Below are 5,866 nucleotides of genomic sequence, written 5' to 3' on the forward strand. Positions count from 1 at the left end.
TATTATTGTGTGATCTAGGAGTTTAAGTTTCTCAACCTTTGTTGCATAACTAGGGTATGCATATTCATTTCATCTCACAAATTATATATATATATATATACATTCTGCATATTTAACAACTCATTTGCTTTCCAACAAAGTAAAATTTAAAGGAAAAAAATATATTTTATCTTCCCAAATATGTGATATGCCGTTATTACTGAATTACCTTGAAGTAGTTATTACTGAATCATCTTGAATTTCTAGTACTTAACAATGTATGTATTTAACAACAGTGAAAATTAGGCACCTCTTTCTACAATAAATGAATTTTGTTTGGGGCACTGCTTTTGAATCAATTCCATTACATATTTCTTAGATTAATCTTTAATACTAACGCCTCTTTTTCCAACAGATAGAGTGAGAAGGCTTTATTTACTAAGTAGATGTAGGGGTTCACTCAGGGTGGTGGGAAAAAATTTTGAAATTGAAGCAAATCTTCTTGGAAGGCCAGAAGGTTTTTTGCAAAAACCTCAGGAAAGCAATAAGTCGAAGGCAGTGGTTCTTAACCCAGAGGCAATTAGGCAGAAAGGAATGTAAGGGAGTTTACCTAAAGAGCTTGTTTACTAATGTGGTTCTAAGGCCAACCTTTGAACATCCACAGGTGCATGACTGCCCTCTACTCAAGGGGTCAACAATGTTATTACTCACAAATGGTGTTTGCTTTAAGCCTTGTAACCTGGCCTTTAATCATTATCCACAAGTGTGTTGACTCGGAGCCTCTGTCACTAAATCTATACTGAATAAATTCCCGGAGTGCCAGCTGGTCAGGGCCACAGCTGCTAACTGTTTACCAGACCCTTCTCAGTGTCTGTGAGTGGCCTGGACCCCTAGTCCACTCTTCCACTAGATATTTGTGTCTGAGTGTATTTGTTCATCCGCTGCTGGGTCAGGGTCTGCCAGTAGGACCCGGCAAGAAAGCTTCTAGAAAACAAAGAATCGAACTTTCAGATGAAGTCCAATGGAAACTCCTAATTTTTAGTCCCCTAATTAGTCACTGGCAACTGAAGTTAAAGTTTTTCTTCCAATTCTTCACTTTCTTCCCCTAAAATGCCACTGAAAAAAACAATAAGCTAAGATAGTTGGGAAGTGTTTGCCCAAGGAGCCTAAACCAACAAGACATTGACAAAGGAATATAAAAAACCTATGAACTGAAAAGTGGAAAAAGCAGAAAGTAAAAGCTGACCTCTACATGGGCCACACACTGTCCATCTGTGTTGTCACATTCGGCCAACACATTCTGCGTATGTCCTTATGCAGCATCTAAATTTTCAGAAAAAGCCAGAGACTCATGTACTTCCAGAGGCATAAAAGCATATTTCAAGTTAATCCTTTTAATTATAAAAATGTTAGCTGAAAAAGGAAGTTTTCATAACTAAATTTTTGTTGTTGTTATTGTTGAGACAGAAACTTACTCTGTCACCCAGGCTGGAGAACAATAGTGTGATCTTGGCTCACTGCAACCTCTGTTAATTCCTATGGAATTAATAGATGAAAATATATCTTGCCTCTGTGCCTAATCTAATTTGATCTTGCAGGCCAACTTCAATCATATTCCAGAAGAAATCGACTTTAAAAAGACACTACAATTTTCTTAAATCTGTATTTGTAAAGTGAGGATTACCCAGCCGAAAAGTTCTAATTTTGAGAACCACCTATTTTTGAAAACCAGGAATGTAGCAGTTAGGGTTATAGTAGGGACTTTAATATGCAAAACTTCCCTTAGGAACCCTGGGGACACAAGAGTCCCCTGCAATAAATAATGATGGAAACTTTAGGGCTGATAGTCCAGCAAAAGACTGTAGATCTGTCTTAGGAAGAAAAAGAACAAGGCTGGAGAAAGCAGGAAGGTGAATTTGCTTGGGATTTTGATTTGGGGTCAGAGGAACAGCTGTGGGAAACTGAGAGATGACCTGAATGAATATGCATACTCTACCTACACAAGTAGATGACTCACTTAGTCCTCATGAAGGCAGTCAAATTGCTCAGTGGGGCTACTAATTATAAAAACTCCTAGACCATTTAAGGTTGGTTCCCAGAGCTATGTGCACTATGAGAGCAAAACTTGCAGCACAATCCTAATGTTTGACTAGGGTGATCATATGCAGCAATACTATTATGCATATTGCAAAGTAACTGGAAGAGAAGACTGGAAATGATAACAACACCCAAAAATGAGAAACATGCATACATGCATGGTGATGGATAGTCCAGATTACCCTGGCTTGGTTATTACTCATTCCACGCGTGTAACAAATACTCATATGTACTCCATAAACATGTAAAATATCCGGTGTCAATAAAAAACAAAGAACTCTGTGGGGAGTTGGGGAGAGATAGCAAGGGGAGAGATGCCAGATGTAGGTGATGGGGAGGAAGGCAGCAAATCACACTGCCATGTGTGTACCTATGCAACAATCTTGCATGTTCTTCGCAAGTACCCCAAAACCTAAAATGCAATATAATAAATAAATGGGAAAAAAATAATGAATGACAGAAGGAAGAGTCACAAGGCAAGGCAGGTGGCAACAAGAGAGAAGTCAAGTGGTATAGCTTTTTTGAAAACATCTGTGAGGAACCATAAGAGCCGGTACCCAGCACACACACAAAACACCTGTAGAACCTAGAGAAGCTTTCTGGCAAGATCAGAAACTAGCAATCTAATAAATAAAATCAGTAAAACATCATGTGCATATTCTACATATTTCCTCATGGTAAAACATGACAACAAAAATCTTTCTTTTATTTTACATCTTACATGAGGCACTAGAATTGTCAGCATCCATTCCTTAAATTATCCCTGAGTGTTATCAAGTGAAAGTGTCAATGTTACTACAACTGTAAGCTTAGAAAACTTCCTATTTTTGATAATGTTAGGATTCAGAAGTCAGGAGTATCATTTACACAATCTCTATGTAAACAAATCTCTCTCAAATTACCTATTTTGAGCATGCCATCTCTTTCCTGTTGGAGCCCTCACAGATGTACTGACCCCACGCCCCAACCTCTTCTTCAGTGGTTTCTCACTGCTCCTAAGATACAAAGCCTAAATCCCTTAACATGGCTACCAAGTTCCTACATGATCTAGCCCTACCTTCTTCTCAAGCCTGTTTGTTTGCTTTTTGACAAGCTTGCTGGATTTGAATAACAGAACAGTTCATTACAAGTCTTTTGCATTATTTTATTTTTTGAGATGGAGTCTCACTCTCATCCAGACTGGAGTTCAGTGACGTGATCTCAGTAAACTGCAACCTCTATCTCCTGGGTTTAAGCAATGCTGCCTCAGCCTTCCAAGTAACTGGGACCACAGGCTACATGCTCGGCTAATATTCTTTTTTTGTGTGTGTTTTTAGTAGAGATGGGAGTTTCACCATGTTGGCCAGGCTGGTCTCGAACTCCTGACAAGCGATCCACCTGTCTTGGCCTCCCAAAGTGCTGGGACTATAGGCGTGAGCCATCACGCCTGGCCTTTTGCGTAATTCTAAACTTTACATTTTAAAATAATTTCAGACTTAGAATAAAAGATACAAAAGGAATACAAGGAGTTCCCATATATTCTTTACTCAGCTTCTCCAAATGTTAACAATTTTAATCACATTATAATTATACAGAAAATTACATTTGATACAATACTGTTATCTAAAAAGTTTATTTAAATTGTATTAATTGTGCCACTAGTCGGGTTCTTTTTTTATTTCTTGCAAAACAAGATCCCACATTGCATTAAATTGTCATGTCTTCTTAGTTAATTTTGGATGGTTCCTTCATCCTTCTTTTAACATTCAAGACTTTGACACTTGAAGAGCACTGGAGAGTTATTCAGAATGTACCTTAACTTGAGCTTTTCTGAATTTTCTTTGTGATTAAGTTCTGCTAATGCATTTTGGGAAGAATACCACAATCATGATACTGTGCTCTTCTCCACATCAGTGCATCCTACCAGGAGACACATTATGTCAACTTGTCTTGCTATTGGTGATGTTAACTTTAATTACTTCACTAAGGTGGTGTCTACTAGATTCATTCATTGTAAAGTTAGTATTTTTCCCTTTGAAATGAATGAGAATCTTGTAGCAAGATAACCCTAGGAATATATAAATATTCTGTTTTTCATCATATTTTGCCCACTAGTTGTATCATCCATTGATGCTTCTTGCTTGAAATTATTATGACTATGGTGTTTCTTTCTACACTTATTAATGGAATTCTTCTGAAAGGAAGAGCTGTCCCTTTTCCTCCATTTACTTATTTATTTATTTACATCCATATAGACTCATGGATATTTATCATCGATGGGTTATTATTCATTACCATTTCATGAAATGATTATTCATTATAGTATTTTTTTTTCAACTTGTCCCAGATTTGGCCATTGAAACGCCTCCTGTGTCCTTTCATGTCCCTATAAATTTTTTTTTTTTTTTTTTTTTTTTTTGAGATGGAGTCTGCTCTGTAGCCCAGGCTGGAGTGCAGTGGTGCAATCTTGGCTCACTGCAACCTCCGACTCCCGGGTTCAAGCAATTGTCCTGCCTCAGCCTCCCAAGTAGCTGGGATTACAGGCACCTGCCACCACACCTGGCTAATCTTTTTGTATTTTTAGTAGATATGGGGTTTCACCATGTTGGCCATCTGTCGCCCAGGCTGGAGTACAGTGGCGCTATCTTGGCTCACCGCAACCTCCACCTACAGGATTCAAGCAATTCTCATCCCTTAAGCCTCCTCAGTAGCTGGGATTACAGGCATGCGCCACCACATCCAGCTAATTTTTGTATTTTTAGTAGAGATGGGGTTTCACCATGTCGGCCAGGCTGGTCTCAAAACTCCTGACCTCAGGTGATCCACCCACCCTGGGCTCCCAAAGTGCTGGGATTACAGGCATGAGCACCTGGCCTACCCAGCTAATTTTTAAAAATCCTTTGTAGAGACAGGGTCTCACTATGTTGCCCAAGCTGGTCTTGAACTTCTGGCCTCAAGTGATTCTTCTGCTTTCACCTCCCAGGGCATTTATAGTACAGGCATGAGCCACTGCATCTGGCCTGTTATTTCATTTTGAGTCTGTCTTTGTCCACATCTTGGCTAATTTAAATTATTTGCTTTGGAAATATATGCCACTAACATAGTTCTAAAAGTCAGAACTATACAAAAGCTATACTCAGAGACATGTCACTCCCCTATATCTTTTCTGCTCTTTTCAATTGCCCCATTCTTTCCACTCCATTCCTGTTCACTCATGGTAAGTAACCAGTCTCATTATATTTCTGGGTTTGTGGGTTTTGCAGAAATAATCAGAAATGTGTATTATTTCCCCTCTTGCTTCCATGAAAAGTAGCAAACTATTGGAACTGTTTTGCACTTTGTCCCTGTCCTCATGTTGTTACGCTGTTATCGGAACTGTTGCTCAGTTCTCCCTCCACTGTCAGGAGCATTCAAACTCTCACCACTAGCCACCCACCCCTCACTTAGTTCACTCTACTCCTCCTTCAGACCTCAGCCCAAGCATCATCTCTCCTGGGGACATTTCTCTGACCTCCCCAACTAGGGCAAATGCCCTTTTAATATTACACTTTGTTTCCTTTCTTGTAGCACTTATCACAGTTACAGGCTTAGATTTGTTCATGTGAATATTTGATTCGAATTTGTCTCATGTAAGTACCATGTGGGCTGGGACCACTGTTCTGCTGTGTTCACTATTGTATCCCCTGATCAAGCTGAGTGCCTGGCTCATGATATGTGTTTATTAAATGAAAAAATGAATCAAGTACTGGCAATATATTCCAACAAAGTTCCAATAAAGTCAGTAATTTGAATATCTGACAGGTTGCTACTG

The sequence above is a fragment of the Sapajus apella genome, unplaced genomic scaffold, assembly GCF_009761245.1.
Source record: "Sapajus apella isolate SASKATOON/1434 unplaced genomic scaffold, GSC_monkey_1.0 scaffold6, whole genome shotgun sequence".
In the NCBI taxonomy this organism is placed as follows: Eukaryota; Metazoa; Chordata; class Mammalia; order Primates; family Cebidae; genus Sapajus; species Sapajus apella.